This window comes from Vicugna pacos, chromosome 30 (genome assembly GCF_048564905.1).
Source record: "Vicugna pacos chromosome 30, VicPac4, whole genome shotgun sequence".
Lineage (NCBI taxonomy): Eukaryota > Metazoa > Chordata > Mammalia > Artiodactyla > Camelidae > Vicugna > Vicugna pacos.
The window spans coordinates 21,538,276-21,555,540 of record NC_133016.1 but is presented as its reverse complement, the minus strand read 5'-3'; the positions used below and the strand labels follow the sequence as shown (position 1 = coordinate 21,555,540).

Below are 17,265 nucleotides of genomic sequence, written 5' to 3'. Positions count from 1 at the left end.
GTCCAGTGTGTCTGCAAAGCTGGAGGGTGAGTGCAAAGCTGGCTCCATTCTTTTTTTTTTTAATTGATGCATAGTCAGTTCACAATGTTATGTCAATTTCTGGTGCACAGCATAATACTTTAAGTCATACAGGAACATACATATATTCTTTCATATTCTTTTTCACCATAGGTTACTACAAGATACTGAATATAGTTCCTTGTGCTACACAGTATAAACGTTTTTTTTATCTGTGCTAGCTCCATTCTTGTCACTCAAGAGAACACACACATCCATGTACCATGGACCAGACTGAAGGAGGTAGACTGGCATCCCTGCCCTCAGGGAACTAATGGACAAAACAGTGTCTCCTCAATGTGTTACCTCTGCTATACAGGTGGCCTTACATGTAAGGCAAAAGTGTAAAATCAGTTTGTCTTTTTTTTTTAACTGTAGTTGTTTTTTTTGTTTGTTTGTTTTTTTAATTGAAGTGTATTCAGTTTACAACGTTGTGCCAGTTTCTGGTGTACATCTACATATATTCGTTTTCATGTTCTTTTTCACCATAAGCTACTACAAGATATTGAATGTAGTTCGCTGTGCTATACAGTATAAACTTGTTTATCTATTCTATATATACCAGTCAGCATCTTCAAATCCCAAACTTCCAATTTATCCCTTCCCACCCCTTTCCCCCACCCCCCATAACTATACGTTTGTCTTCTGTCTGTGAGTCTGTTTCTGTTTTGTAAATAATTTCATTTGCCTTTTTTTTTTCAGATTCCACATATGAGTGATATCATACGGTATTGGTCTTTCTCTTTCTGGCTTACTTCACTTAGAATGACATTCTCCAGGTCCATCCGTGTTGCTGCAAATGGCATTATTTTTATGGCTGAGTAGTATTCCATTGTATAAATATATCACAACTTCTCTATTCAGTCATCTGTCGATGGACATTTAGGCGGTTTCCATGTCTTGGCTATTGTAAATAGTGCTGCTATGAGTATTGGGGTGCAGGTATCTTTTTGAATTGAGATTCCCTCTGGATAAAATCAGTTTGTCCCTGGTGAAGGTTTCCCTACTATGTCCAGGACCCTCCCTGACCCAGTCAGTGCCTTTACCTCCCATCACTCAAGGCCCTAGGACTTTAGGCCTCCTGCCTCTCTCCTCTACCTTCTGACAACCAAAACATTCTGGCCTAGGACTCAATTTCGAAGGCTTCTAATCTTTGTCTTAAAAACAATTAATTAAGAAACCTAATTCTTACTAGAGTGATAGCTGACTAACATATTACCCCTCCCGGTGACAGAATATTTTGCCTAACTAAAATAAACACTTCCCTAGAAACTGTCAGGGAGTGACATAAAAGACATTTCAGGCAGCATGACAGGTCAGTTGGGGAGAGGAAGATATTTTTGGTTTGCCAGGTTTTTCAGCATTCTTAAGCCACGACATTCTGATGAGTTGGGAGAGCCAATCTAACACACATTCATCTGTGTGTTCTCACCAAGCCCCAGTACCAACTGCTTTTGCGTTCCTGGTGCACCAGGAACCTGGGAAGTACCAAGAAGCTCTAGAATTTACAAGGCAAGAAGACAAAAATAACCCAAAGGGAAAGAACAGTAAAAAGTTGAGCACTAAGTCTGTGCTATCAGCTATTGGTGCTACTAAGGACTCAGAGAGGGAATAGATTGATGTTGCAGAGAATGAGTCCCTCTCTATGGTGGGAGAAAACTGGGTGTAAAGTGGAGGTAGAGTGCGCATATGGTATGTTCCAGGCCTTTTAAACTTCAGAAGCTTCAAGAGCCTGTCTCTTCAAATCTACCCAGACTGGATTTCCCTTTGCCACAGGACTGCAGGAAGCTTGCTTCCAGTCTGGCAGGGCACAATCCTTCAGTATAATCATGTGCCTTCAGCTGCCCCTTGGGAGAGGTATGTTCTCAGCCAGAACCCTAAATTCATGCTGTTGAACTGTAAGAAGCAGGAACACCTATGAGACAGCTTACCATTCTGGCAGGCCCCAAAGAGATTGCCCCTGGCTACAAGGGGGTGGGGATGCGTGGTCTCTGCCAGGGCTACCCAGTCCGCGGAGTCTGGGGGCAAAAAAGGCTGGCTCTGAGGGCTCATCCCAGCCAGTCCCAGTCCTCTGCCCTGCTCCTGTCTCCCCCCAAAACAGGGCGTGGGCCTGTCCTGCCCTCCCCTCCCCATCGCCGCCTTCTTCTCCTCCCTCTCTCCAGTCTTTTGCTACCTCGTCTTCTCCCCTCCACCACCTCGCGTTGTGCCCCAGCATCCTTGCACTCGGGGCTCACATTTTCAGTCCATCTGCTTGCCATCCCCTGCCCTGGGGCTCCCCTCCCTGGACTTTTCTGGAGGGGAGAAGGAGTTATCACCCCACAGGGCGACCCTCAGCCAGCACAGGCTGGAGCTGGTGCATAAATGTCCAGCTTCTTTCCTGCAGGCGGACAAGTCCGTGACCTGTTCTGCAGGGGTCCTTAGAGGCCACCAGCAGGACCACGCCCCGTGGCCTCTATGGAGACCGACTTGGTAGCACACCCTGGGGTGTCTCTCCCTCCTTCCCTGAGCCCCTCTTCCCAGTCCCGCCCTCCTGTTCCTGGGGAGCTTCCCCAAATCAGCTACCTGTGTGCAAGCTCTGGTCTCAGACTCTGCTGTGGCGGAGCCCAAGCCCACGGCTCTCCCTCCTCGCCCCAGCCCTCCCCCTACTTGGCTCCCTCTCCTCTCTCCGCTGCTCTGTCCTCTCAACGTCTGTTCTCCTCTCCTGTCTCCCTTGGGGTCAGCTGGTGTGTTCCTAGGTCCACCGAGAGTGAGTTTAGAGATTCCATCATCACCACGCTGTCCCTGGGGAGCTCTGGTCTGACATTGAGGGAGAGGAGGGCACAGGGACAAGTGGGGCTACAGAGACAAGAGGGAGCTTGCGGTTTCTGAGAAGTCCCACCTGGGCTGGAGGTGACCCATCAGGCCTGAGAGAGAGACGTGTGCAACTTGGGTCCCCAAGGGGCACCATGTTCCCTGGAGGTAGTCCTGGCTGCTGGCGGGGTCCCCCGGAGCTGCACAGCCTCACCCTCGCCCCCCACCGATGGGGCTCAATCCCCAGGGAGCTTCTCCTCCAACCCCTCCAGGTTGCCTCACCCTCCCCGGGGTGTCTCGCCACTTACCTAGAGCAGCCCCTCCAGTCTCCATCCCTACTGAGGGAACAGGGGAAGAATCTCCTCACTGGGGCCCTTAGTCTCAGGCAGGAGGCGTCCACTGGCTGAGGATGCGCCTTCTGAGGCTGCCCCAGGCTGCTGGGAGGGCACACCTCACAGTCTCAAGAATGCTAGCCCGCTCTCCAAACTGCCACATTCCAGGCCACAGGTAAGGGGATCAGGGGACAATGAAGCAAATTCTAGGCCAGTTCAGGCCTCAGCAAAATTTCTGGGACAGAAGAGGGGGTAGGGGGAGCAACACTGTTTACGGGGGACCTAAACAAATGATCCAGAATTCATTTCTAGTGAATGATAACCTAGTCCTCCAACTCAAGTAGGAAAGAAACACCACTTTATTTATGTCCCATAAACCAACTTAATTTCTACCCAAAGGCACCCACCTGGCAGGGAAGTCCATGTCAGTCATGGCTGACGCTTCATTTCCCTTTCCCCACCCAGGACCCCCTGAACCCAGGTGCCTGGACAGTTAGGGTAGGGTTTAGTCTTCCATCCAGGCAGATCTGTCATTTGCTAAGGCCCAGTGGTGAGTGGTAGCTGGGTTGTCTCCATGTCACGTATGGCAAGAAATCATTGCCAAGTCCTCCCACCCCACGCAGGTGGACAGGCCACCTCCATCATGGGTGGCTGTGCAGGGCTGAGGTCAGCCACACTTCTCTCCCCTTCCAGGGCCTCATGATTTCCTCTCTGTCAAAGGCCATCTCCTCTCCTTACCTCTTCCCTTCCCACAACACACAGGACACCCAGTGAGCGGAGATTTTTAAGGACAAGAAGGGTTATTGACATCAGTCTGTCTAGCTTTGCACCAAGCATGAATCACGGAAACAAGAAATTATCAATCTGGCAGTCCACACGAAATGGAAGAGGTGGGCAGAATGCTACCAGAAACACACAAATTAATAAGTCAACACATCATCCTGCCACTCACTCATTCTCCAGCACGTTATGGATGCCCGCTTTGGAGCCAAGCACTTGCCAGCACAGGGGACACGGACACAGAAGGAGTCCTTTCTGGTGCAGCACTCAAGCCAGTCTGTCCCAGTGTGGAGGACAGAGTGAAGTCACCTAACATTAGGACTATGTGACCACCTAATGGGAATACACACCCAGAATCACAGGAGCCGAGACGAGGGAGCTGCCTGTGCCAGGGGAGGACGGGGCTGGGAGGAGGCGTCTAAGCCAAGACTCTGCAAACAGGGAGAATTTGCAGCATGGAGGGGAAGAGGCAAAGCTTCTAGGCAGATGTCACAGTGGAATCAAAGAGCCAAGCCTGTTGACCACTATATACACAAATTTCTTCTGTAGAGCACAAGGAACTGTATTCAGTATCTTGTAATAACCTTTAATGAAAAAGAATATGAAAACGAATAGATGTATGTAAAAGCATGGCTGGGACATTGTGCTGTACATCAGAAACTGACAGATTGTAACTGACTGTACTTGAATTAAGGAAAAAAAAAAGGGCCAAGCCATTCTGGGAATGAGCAGGCCTGGGGGCAGGGTGCTCATTTGGGAGTGATGAGGGCAACAGTGAGAGAAGAGTCTAGAAAAAAGAACAAAATCCCCAAGGAAGATTTATGTGTAACATGAGCTGGGCTGGTTCATTTTTTCTTTTTTTCCTGCTAGGGCAGGGGTGGCGGTGCAGTAAATAACCCTCTTTCTCTCTTCCTCTCCTCAAGTTTGGAACCAACTGAGAAACAAGACACAGGAAACAGGTGAACACTTAAGTGTGAAGTTTGTGTTAAATAAAAGCTAGATCGGAGGGCACAGTACAAGTGGGCAGGCGCCATGGGCTTCCTAACACCCCACGGCCACTGTGGACAGACGTTCACCCCGCCGCAGCCTCAGCCCTTCCCTCAAGGAGCAGATTTGCTGTCTGGTGGGCAGGGGGCAGGTCCTAAAGAGAGTATTGTATGAAGTCACTAGGACTGCCATCGTGACATTCCACAGACTGGGTGACAACATAAATTTATTTCCTCATAGCTCTAGAGTTGAGAATTCCAAGACCAAGGAGTCAGCTGATTTGGTTTCTTCTGAGGCTTACAGTTGGCCTCCTTCTTTCTGTGTCATCACATGGTCACCCCTCAGTCTGTGTCGTCTGTACCCTAATGCCCTCTTCTAAGGCCACCAATCATAGTACATTAGGGTCCAGCCGAACAACCCCATTTTCACTTAATTACCTCTTCAAAGGCCCTATTTCCAAACACAGCCACATTCTGAGGTACTGGGGGTGATGGCTTCAACATATGGATTTGGGGGGGGGACACAGTTCAGCCCATAACAGGTTCCCAACTGGTTTTAGCACAGCGTGCTCAGGTCCATCCCTCAAACTTTCCAGCCCTGTGTCTTTCTTCCCGAGAAAGACAGAGGCCAGAGAGACTCCAGGACGGTGGCTCAAACACAGCCCCGTCCACGTGGACGTGCAAGGAGTGAAGAACGGAGTTCCATGTGACACTCTACATCCCTCTATGGGGGCTGACGTTATTATTGCATTCTGAAATAAAGGGCAACCTCATGTCTATGTGGAAATTAAACTTTTCATGACGCTTTCACATCTAAAACAAGCATGAAAACAAGGCAGAAGAGTTTTCAGAAATCACCTAATCGTACTCCGCCTTTTACAGGTGAAAGAACCCAGGCCCACTCTGAATCCGGCTGGGGGCTGCGCGGTTCATCCGTGGCCACCTGTCTTCCAGCACATCCACATCTCACAAGTTCATGTGACTTTAAGGTCCCCAACAAAGAACTTTCCTCCACCTTTACATCCTCTTCTCCGCAGCACCTATTCTGAGGATCAGCACAACTTTTTGTTTGTTTGTTTTTCAGTGAAACCTTTTATCGGCCTTTTGGGTAGAAACGGGAATTTATTTGCCAGGAAGGATGATTGCATCAGACTTCTGCTGGAACTAGTGCGTGGCCTCCTCTTTGCTGATTCTGTGTTTGGCTCCAACGCATCCTGTCCTGCTTCTTGTCTACAATGCTGAAACTGACCTCTCCAGCACCACGTACAAGTCCACGACGTAGACACCAGTACTTGGGTCATATTTGATCCCCAGGTCGATGTGTCCTTGGAGCCCAAAACCAAAGTTTCCGGCATCTGAGAGGTTATTTTTCCTTAACTCGCAACTTTAAGACCTTTTTCCAGGATTTCTTCTGCCTTGGCCCCTGGACTGTGCAGTGGACAGCAATCTTTTCATTTCTCCTGATGCCAAAGGATCTGACGGTGCACCTAGCTTTGGAGAACACAGGGGTCCGGCCTGTGAGCTGCTCCAGCACCCTGGCTGCCTGGGTCCGTCTGTCTGCACTCTCCCTCACACAGATGAAGTTCCCACATGGGGTTCTTTTCATCTGGATTCTGTGCCATGGTGGGAAACAGGAAGAGAGAGCACAACTCTTTGAAAAAGGGAATTGAAGTCAAAGGGATTCTGAGTGGCTAACTACTCTGGGTGGACTCAAGTCGTGTGGCCTAAGAAGTGTATTTGTTATATTTGCATTCATTCCCTGGTGCTCAGCCCACGGTCCGGTCCACAGCAGATACACTCAGTTCACATTAGCCACGTGCATGAATGAATGAGTGACGGGGTTGAAGAGCCAGAAGACTGGAGACTAGAAATGTCGTTTTTTTCAGAAGTGGGTGAAGAGAGACTCTTCAAACAATAGAGAGCCCTGAACTTGGCATTGATCTGAGGCCTCCACTGGGCTTGTACCCTGGCACCTCTCCCCACTCTGCAGGGATCTTTCAAGGTCATCTTGGGCTCTGTCCTCTCCTCCATCCCTATATCAAATTTGTTTCCAAGTTCTCTCATATCTCCTTCTTTTCCATCTCCGTTGCCACATCCTGGCCTGGGCCCTTATCGCATCATGCTGGTTTGGACTCATGTGTCGGGGCAGGGTTGAACCCAGAGGTCTGTGGGGCAGCGAGGTGCCTATCTCAGCAGATCAGGCTGCCATGGACACTTGTTCTGTGTTCCCTCCCCGTTTTGGGCCTACATCTTCCTCCTTATTGGCTCCCCTCATATGTCCTCCCCGCCTCCTCCTTCCAGCCCGCTCCCAGCTCCCCACTCCCCATCCTTTCAGGCTTCTCTCCCACCCTGCCAGGGCCCACCCCTTCCTAAGGTTTCAATTAACTAGCTGCCCATAGAAAGATTCCAGCAAATTTATTCTCCCCGAAATAGAAGTGACCCATAACAAGGCTTAATGAGATCATCCCCCAAGGAATTTAATAAGGGCCCATGGCTTCAGCCAGTGAAGTGAGAGTGTCAGCTGTGTCTGAGGGAGGGTTGGGGGGAGGGGAGGCTGTTGCTCCTCCTCCGGGGGACAGCGGTGGCCTGGGGCCCCTGTGACAGGCGGCACGAGTGGGGAAAGCAGGGACACGCGGCAGACGGGCTCAGTGAACCCAGAAGCAGAAGCACGCCCTCTTCAGAGGTTTGCCAAGAGCTCACAGGAAACCTGGCGCCCTCCCTGACTCAGCTCCCCTTGAGTTTCCCAGGTCAGTTCCTGGTGACACCTGCCAGAGAGCTTCAGGTGTCTGGAGGTGAAGATGGCTGGGAATGGACCCCTGGTTCCCCCCTAAACCAGCAGAGACGGGGCAGTGCCCGGCATGGTGGAGCTTCCCTCACAGAGCAGGGAAAAGAGGATGCTTACTTGTTCCTGCTTTTGAAAGACGATCCCCTCTGTAGCCAGGAGTGGTGCCAGCTGCAGTCAGTGTCCAGCCTGGCAGATGGGTCATCGGGGACTCAAGGGGAATCCTTGGCTGTCCACATTTTTCTCAGCCTGTGCACTTTATTGGCACCCGCAGCCCCCAGCCCCACATCTGCTCACCCACTAGAGGATCATTCTCCCTTTGCCAACATCAAAGCAGCCAGCATCTCACAGAGTCTCCAAAAACTAGAGCTGGAAAGATTCCTACGTGCGACATCAGCCCACCCTTTCCCTCAACTTGCAGATGAGCGGCTGGAGCTCAGGGAGATTGAGGGCTGTCTCTAAAGTGCTAGTTCTCTGTGTTGCATGACCAAAAATCACAGTCTGGGGGATTAAAAGAAAGCACAGTTATTAGCTCAGTTTCCATGGGTCAGGAGTGTGAGCTTGGCTTAGCTGGGTCCTCGGCTTCAGAGTTCTTGGCTCTGCTGAAATCAAGGTATTAGCTGGGGCTGTCATCTCATCAGAGGCTCGAGTGGGGAAAGATCTGCTCCCAAGCTCCCTGAGGCTGTTGGCAGAATTCCTCTTCTTGCTGTTGCAGGACTCAGGTTTTTGTTTTCTTGCTGGTGGTCAGCAAAATGCTCTCAGTGACTAAAGGCTGCCCACAGTGCCTTGTCAGTGGCCCTCTCCCAGCATGGCAAGTTCTTCAAAGCCAAGTCGGAGCCTCAGCCTCTGGGAGGGCCCAGTATCTCTTTTAAAGCTTTTCCTTGATTAAGTCAGGTCCACTCAGGATAAATAGAAATCAGCTGATATGAGATCTCAATTACATCTTCAAAATCTCTTCACCTCTGTCACAGTCTATTAGTGAGAAATAAGTCACAGGTGCGGCACACACCCAACGCGCAGGGGTTTTACAGAGCAGGGATAAATGCAGCAGACGTGGAGCTTAGGGTCACCGCATCAAATGTCACACGGCTAGATAAAAGCAGAGACAAAATATAGCACCTAGGTTTCATACAGAAGCAGGTCCCAGACCAATTATGTTTCTGATTTCAGAATGTTCCAGAATTTAAAAAGACAATCAGGCACTTACACCACAGACTCACAACACCTGTGGTGGAGTCTGGGTCAGCACTCTGTAATCAAATGCTGCAGCTTTCTGCAGTGAAATATATAATTACTCACACCAAGTGGTACATGTAGACCAAAATTAGCTACATGGTGGTTCAGGGGAGGTTGTGCCACCAAAGAAGTGCAGGTCAGATTAGGTTTTGCCAAGTGAATTATGAAAGACCTTTGGGTTTTTAGAGTTTTGAGGCTTTGGAAATTCCAGTAAGGGACTGTGAACATCTAATAACCAATGCTCATTGAGTTCTTGACTTACACAAGATTTGGGCTAAGTCTTGTGCGTTCTCACAACCCTGTGGACAGAGAATATTTTAAAGATATTATATCCATTTTCCTCTCCTTATTCAAGCGGATTGTGCCTTTATTGACTTGGGGGTGGGGGTATTACTGAACTGGTATTGGTTGACTGGACTTGTGCTGGGGTCCAAGCCTGGGCCAGGACCCCTCGTCTTGGCCGGGGAGGTTCTTCCTCCGATTGCATTTGCATAGCCAATAATGAAACTGATTCTGAGACTGGAACAGCATGAGCTTTATTTGATGGCCAAAGAATGCAGGAGCAGGAACCTAGTTCACAAATCAATTCTCAACCCAATTTCAGTGGAGACACCAAATGTATAGGAGGGTCGAGGTAAAAGGGAGGAATTTGAAAGGAATATTCATGAGTTATCTGAGAACAGGGGTGTGGTTTGGACCTGGCACTGATACCACTCTCCTTTTCAGTCCTCGTTTGGGCTTTTTCCAGTTGTTGCCATGGCAATCGTCAACTGTCATGGCGCTGGTAGGTGTGTCATTAGCATGCTAATACATTCCAATGAGCATACAATGAGGCTCAAGTTCCACTGGAAGTCAAATCTTTCACCACCTTGGGTGTAATTGGTTCTAGCTAGTTCTTGTTTTTTTTTTTTTTTTTTTTTTATCTTTTTGCAGCTTCCTTCTGAAACTTAGATAAGAGTAATTGACTTCTATTTGGGGAGGGGCATGGGTATGATTCTGGGGCAACAGCCTTGGTAACAGGGGGAGGCCGGGTGGGAAAGCAGCTTGAGTATCTCTCCTGCTTCTCTGTTCCCAGAGCTGCTCCAGCTCCAGCTCGGGGAGGGGATGTGGGGCTTTGATAAAACACTATGAACAAGCAAAAACCAAAATAAAACAAAATGAAACACTGGAAATTGATGCCTTAGCCTAGGCTAGAGGGGAGGAAAGAGCACAGATGGAGCTCCCGGAAGCCCACCTGTGCTGACGGGGCCCCATGGGTAAAGGCTGCATGCTGCGTCTGGGGAAGCTGGAGGCTTGGGTGGCCTCTGTGTGCTTCTCCTAGGATGGAGGGGAGGGAGTCCTGACCGGGCACTGGCTCCAGCTGTCCTTACTGCTCTCTCATAATGTTGTGTAAGTGAGGCCTCGCCTTGTAGTTGGAACAAGTCTCCTTGTCTCCCACTCGATATAGACCTTGCTGTTGAAAAGACAGTGCTCAGTAAGCGCTCGCTCACTGACTTTTCAGTGAGGACTTGAAAGGTGGTGGGGGTTGGGGGGTGCTCTAGGCCCCTCCCTCTAGGAGTTCCTGTGTGGTTAACATCCTTTGAAGGGTTTGGTTTGGGAGACCCTCTGATCTATTTCATTACAGCCTGGGTCAGGTTTCATTACGTCATCCTCCACTCAAGGCACCAGAGCCTCGTGACAAATTGGTACAATCCGCAGGCCTGAAGTGGGACAGCGATTTGTGCGCTGGGCTGCGTCCCCGTTGGAGTGACTCCCACCATGTGATTTTTGACGCAGGCCCCAGAACCCCAGGGATAGCCTTTCAAGGAACGGATTTGTCCTTTTTCTTCCCCCTTTGAAAATATTTTTAAAATATGACTGCCCCCTGGTGGCTAAAATTATGTACGTAAATGCTCTGTGCCCTTCGGACACAGTCTAGCGGCACAGGAATGAGGGAACAGCTGGGTCAGGTCACTGAGTTTGTTTGGGATCAGGGTAGGAGAGCTGGAGGTGACAACTTTTTCTGTGCTTGCTGGCACAAAAACCAGACCAGGCAGTTATCTGGATCTGGATCGTTTTGGCTATAAACTTCTTGAGGGCTGGGCATCACTTCTGTTTTGGTTTAGTGTTTTATCCGAGCGTCTAGCAGAGTGTCTGGCACACAGCAATGGCTCAGAAATATTACTGAGTGAATGGGTGCACTGTGGGCCTGCCTCAAATGGGGTAACCACAACCTCACTCATTTTTACTTTATTTTACTGCCTCTTCATAGATGCTGAAAAGGCATTCGAAAAAATTCACCATCTATTCTTTATTGCTAAAAAACGCAGTACTTTCAGAATAGATGGACTTCCTTGACGTGATAAATAAATAAATCTGAACCCAAGGATAAAGGTAAAGCCCCTTTAGTAGAAGAATCTCCCCTCAACTCAGGAACACAGCAAGGTTGTTCCTTTTGGCAGGTTGTATTATTCCAAAGGCGACAGATCACAACAATATCTTCCTTCCCACATGCTCTTCTTAGAATGTAATCCTGACTATCCATCCACTGGGCAGGGATTCCATGTCCCTTTTTCTTGACTCCTTAGGTGGACATTTTCAAAATTTTTTTTAATTGAAGGATAGTCATTTACAATGTTGTGTTAATTTCCGTAGGTGGACTTTTGACATAATATGGTGGAAGTGAGGTTTTCTAACTTTCAAGGTTGATCATAAGAATGCTATACACTTCTGCCTTGCTCTGTTAAAATTTTCACTTTTAAAAGCCAGCTATCGTATTGGGAAGAAGCCCAAAGTAACCATCATGGGGAGACCACACAGAGAGGTCCTGTGTAAGCATTTCAGCCAGAGGCTGACAACTTGTGACCCCAGCCCAAAGCCAGCAAAAACTGCCAGACAAGTGAGTGAAGACATCTCTGATGACTCTACCCCTCAGCTCTTAAATCATCCCTAGGTTTTAAATCTCCCCAACCTGAGGTACCAGAGAGTAAGGCACAAAAATGAGCAATGCCCACGGTGCCCCGTCCAGATTCCTCACCCACAGAATCCATGATTGTTTTATCCTCTTTGGGGGTAGTTCATTACACAATAATGACTGAAACATTTGCCGTTACCACCATTACCACATTGGTATTTCCATAACAGGATAGTGCTTCCTGAGAAAAAAATTAGAAGAACCAAGATTGATGAGGAGGAAGTAAACTTATCATTATTTGCATGTGAAATAATTACATAGCTGGAAAAGCCAAGAGAATCAACTTAATTATTATTAGAAGAATAAGAGAATTCAATAAAGGGCTAGGTTCAAAACCTAATTTCCTTCATTTGTACTTACATTCATGACCAAAGTTGTGACTCCTGTTGTCAAGATTTCTGTAATGTTGGCTACTTGCGATTGGAATTCTAATTTAGAGACACCATCAATGGCGAATACACACTGGTTGCCAGTTTAGCAAAGAAAGCAAAATTCAAGACACCCAGCTAAATTTCAGTTTCAGATAAACAACAAGGGAAGTTTTAGTGTAACTATCCCTCATGGCTTCTGTTTATTAGAAGGAAGTCAGCAAGGTCAGCCCTCAACATGAGGGGTATAGACAAAGAAGAGGATACCAGAAGGTAGGGGTCACTGGGGGCCATCTCACAGGCCCACTGCCATCCCCTACTTCGTAAATTTCCTAAGAAGTCCACTTTATCCCAAACAGATGCTTGCCCAGAGAGCAAGCCTAGATACCTCCTCTCCGGAATTCCTTCCTTGGGCGATGATTTTATGAGACGCACCAAGGGCTTAGAGGTTTTCCCACTAGGTTTTCATCTACCCAGTGTTGAAGTGAATGAGTGTGTTATTACTTGCGTCCTATGTAAATAATAAAAGGGGAGATGAAAGATGAATTACAGCGTTTGCACTTTATATGTCCACAGTGTTGCTGAGGTCTGTAAGTTATAAACATACGTATTGATGCATGTATCATTTCACAGCCTGATTATATCAGGACTGTGAGATGATATTTACTTCCTATAAAAGGATGTGAATTGAAGTGGCAAACTTTAGACCAGGCAGGATAGAATAGAGAGGTTTATGTTGAAGCATAAATATGAGCGTACGTGAATGGATTAATCCTTTTGCTGAGAACTAGAAAGCCTAGAAAGATGAAAACAGAACCTTGTGCATGAAGGTGTCAGAGAGCTGCCCAGGAGCCAAGATTCCAGAGAGAAGGGGACTCTCAGGGCTGAGCATCTCCCTTTGCGTAATGTGCTGAGTCATAAAGGGTGAGGAATGCTGAAAGGCTGAGCAAAAATTGGTTGCCAAGAGGTGGGCATCTGAACACAGTATTTGGTGGTGTCGACAGGCTGGGAAGGAAAAATCTGGAGTTTTGGAAAACCAAAGCAGTCAGAACTTGAATGCCAAGATCTCAGAAAGGAAGCTCAGAGAAGAGAACCCAACATCTGAATTGTTCTTTTTTTTTTTTTCTTCTCCTTAAGGTATTCTTCCATATGTAAGGAGCACAGGTTAAGAGGCAGAGGACTGAGCACAGGAATCAGCAGTCTCATACTGCTGGGGATAAACTTGGGGGTTCAGAGGCCACCACAGCAGAGAGGTTGTGTGGAGCAAGCCCTGAAGGGCGAGACCCTAAAAGCAAGTGTGAACGGGAAATAAAACATATCTTACTGGGTGGGGAGGGTATAGCTCAGTGATACAGTGCATTCTTAGCATGCTCCAGGTCCTGGGTTCAATCCTCAGTACCTCCATTTAAACAAACAAACAAACAAACAAATCTACTTAATTACCCCTCAAAGATAAATAAATAAAATATTAAAAATAAAAAAATTAAAATATTAAAAACAAAAAATTAAATATTTTAAAAATAAAGTCTATTAATAATAATTAAAAAAAATAAGCCTCACAGGTACTGAAACCCAACCTTGCTTTAGCTCAATCTCTGCTCCTATTCAAACTGCCTGCCGGAAGTTAACGGAGGCAGAGTCTGTCATAGACTGACGAGGGCTTCAAACTTGAACTTGTATTAGAACCAACTAGAGGGCTTGTTAAAACACAGATGGCTTCAACAAAACAAAAACAAAAACAAAAACCAGAGATTACTGGGATCTGTCCCAGAGTTCTGATTCAGCTGACCTGGGGTAAGACCAAGAAATTTCACTTTTAACAAGTTCCCAGGGGATGCTGATGTCAATGATCTAAAAACCTCTCTAGTTTTCATACTCAGTATCTGATATCCAATCAAAAAATTATCCAGTCAAAAATTACCAAAAAGCTACCATGTCAAGAGATAGGACCAAGAAAAAAAGAAGACTAGCAGGAGACCCAGGGAGATGAAGATGCTGCAGTTGCCAAACATGGGCTTTAAAATAAATGTGATGGATGTGTTCATGAAAAGACAAAATGGAGAGCTTCATCAGAGAACTGGAAGTTACATATTTTTCTTAAAAAAGAACAAAATGGGAATTATAGGCTGAAAAATAACAATCACTGAACTCAATAATGCAATAGATGTGTCTAACAGCAGATCGAGGACAAGATTGGTGATCTGGATTGTGCTCTACACTGGAAATTGACACAACATTGGAAACTGACTATAACTCAATAAAAAAGAAAAAAGATTAGTGATCTGGAAGACTGGTTAGTGAAAATATCCATGCTGAAGGAGAGAAAAAAAGATGGAAAAAATTGGAAAGAAAAAAAAAAAGTCATGAGTTTTTTTTTTTTTTAACATTTTTTTCATTGAGTTACAGTCATCACGTCATGAGATCTTAATTTAGCATAGGTGAAGGCAAATCTATGGACAGTACTGCCCCTCCTACAGGGCAGACGGTTGGGTAAAGGATAGTCATTCTGAAGGGACCGGACATACATATGCCATGGTCCCCAGGTTTGTGCCATTAGGGCTGGACTTGCTCAGACAGTTGAATTTGGGAGGGAAAGTTTCATAAACCCAGAAATAGGGGTCTAATAAAACAGTAAAAGCAAAATGGTCAAAACCAGGTATGAAAAACTGGCTTCAGACAGATACAACCACTCACAATGTATGATCTTGGATTGGAGAAACAATTGTTATGAGCACATGGAGACAACTGGAGAAAATTGAGTATGGACTATATCTTAGATAATAAAAATTTAGCCAGGTTAAATTTCCTGAATTTGACCATTTTGCTGTGATTATCTAGGAATGTTTCTGTTCTTAGTAGACAAATGCAGAAGTATTTAGGGGTGTGGTTCTCTATAGACAGACAAGCAGTCCAGGGGTCAGAATTTAAGACAAAAGAACAGAGGCCCCCCTCTCACACACGTACTCCAGACATGTGGGTATATTTGATGTTCCCAGGAAATATGCGGGTTAGAGAACTAGACGTGGAAATAGAGCAAGAAAATTTAATTATGGGCTGCTTTAGATGCTTGCTCGCCCACACCTCACATCCTCCCTGTCACACATCAATACAAACAGAGAGATGGTGGCCTGAGCCATGTCCCTGACTCCTCCATCATCCAGTCCACTTCTCTTTGCCCTCTGGACCCAGGTTTCCTGGCTTCCTGGATCAGCCTTTTTTTTTTAACCCCAAATTTTACTGGAACAAATAACCAAAGGGGATTCATTTTAGATTCTGGAGATAAGAAGACATTAATTACATTAATTAATTATAAAACGTATACATTTAAAAATTTATACAACATGGCAAATTTCCTTTTTTTTTTTTTTTTAAAGAACCAAGTCTTGGCTTTGCTGATCTTCTCCATTGTATTTATTTTATTTCATTAATTTTTGCTCCTATCTTCATTTTTCCCTCCTGCTAGCTTTTCTGGGCTTATTTTGCTCTTTTTTCCCTAACTTTCTCGGATGGATGCTCTCATCACTAACTCCATCTGTGAATAAAAATGGTTTTACTTCTTCCTTTTTCATCTGTATACCTTTCCTTCAACAGCTTTACTGAGATATAATTCATACACCGTACGATTCACCCATTTAAAGTGTGTAATTCAATGGTTTTCACAGACATTTGCAGCCATCATCTCAAAAGGAACTCTGTATCCTTTAGCTATTACCCCCATCCCTCAACCTCTCACCCCTAAGTAACTGTCTATTTGCTTTCTATCTCTATGTATTTCTGGACATTTCACATGAGTGGACTCCTATATGTGACCTTTTGTGCCTGGCTTCTTTCACTTAGCATAATGGTTTCGAGGTTCATCCATGTTGTAGCATGTCTCAGTACTTCATTCCTTTTTGTGGCTAGGTAATACTCCATTGTATGGATATACCACATTTGTTTGTCCATTCATCAGTTGATGGGCATTTGGGTTGTTATGAATAATGCTGCTGCAAACATTCGTGTATAAATTTTTGTGCAGACATGTGTTTTCATTTCTCTTGGGTATATATCTAGAAGCTGAGCTGCTGGGTCATATGGTTAACTTGATATTTAGTCATTTGAGATCCTGCCAAACTGTTTTCCAAAATGATCCTACCATTTTTCATTGTTCCAATTTGTCCACATCCTCACCAACACTTGCTATTATCTGTCTCTTTCATTCTCTCCATCTCAGTGGGTATGAGATAGTATCTCACTGTGGTTTTGATTTTTATTTCTCTGATAATTATGTCAAGCATCTTTTCATGTGCTTATTGGGCATCTGTATATCTTCACTGGAGGAATGATCATGATCTTGGATGTGGCAAAGGAAATTTTTAAGTTCAATTAGATAATCTTTAAGAAACTAATTGCTTCTTGATCACATGATAAAAAATTCTCAAAAGTACAAAAGGTACACAGTGAAAAATCTCTCTCACTTCTCTACACCACATCTGTCATGGTTTGATTTTATTTATGGAAGTTTCAGTATTTCAAAAACTTCAAACATTTCAATCATTTTACTTATGGCTCTGGAATATTGGTCAAATATTTCTGACACTGTGAGTACTTAAAAAATCACAACATTAAAACTCCTCCATGATTTCTTTTACTATCTTTTTTTTTTAAATATTTAAATCTTCGATCCTTTGGGATTATCCTGACATAAGGTGTGAAGTAAAGATCTAGCACCACGTGTTGAATTATCCATCTCTCTACTATCGATTTAAAAGGTCATCTTTCTCATAAACTAAATTCCTGCATATATTAACATTTGGAGGTAGGCAGGTGAGCTGATCAGAAAGAATGACAGCAAATCCCAGGAGGGGGAAGAGTGGGAGAAACGTAACAGAAGCTGCAGAATCTTTCCTGTTCACTTAGCTGAACTAATGAGTGACTGCATGACAACTGTTGTAGTGTTGACCTAAAAGAATTACTGAAGGGCATTTAATCACCAGCAACA

At 45.7% G+C, this 17,265-nt stretch overlaps 1 pseudogene; it reads right to left on the bottom strand.

The window, feature by feature from the left end:
* Positions 1-6,067: 6,067 nt before the first annotated feature.
* On the bottom strand, positions 6,068-9,040 carry LOC102533302 (large ribosomal subunit protein uL5-like; annotated as a pseudogene).
* Between the last annotated feature and the right edge of the window lie 8,225 nt (positions 9,041-17,265).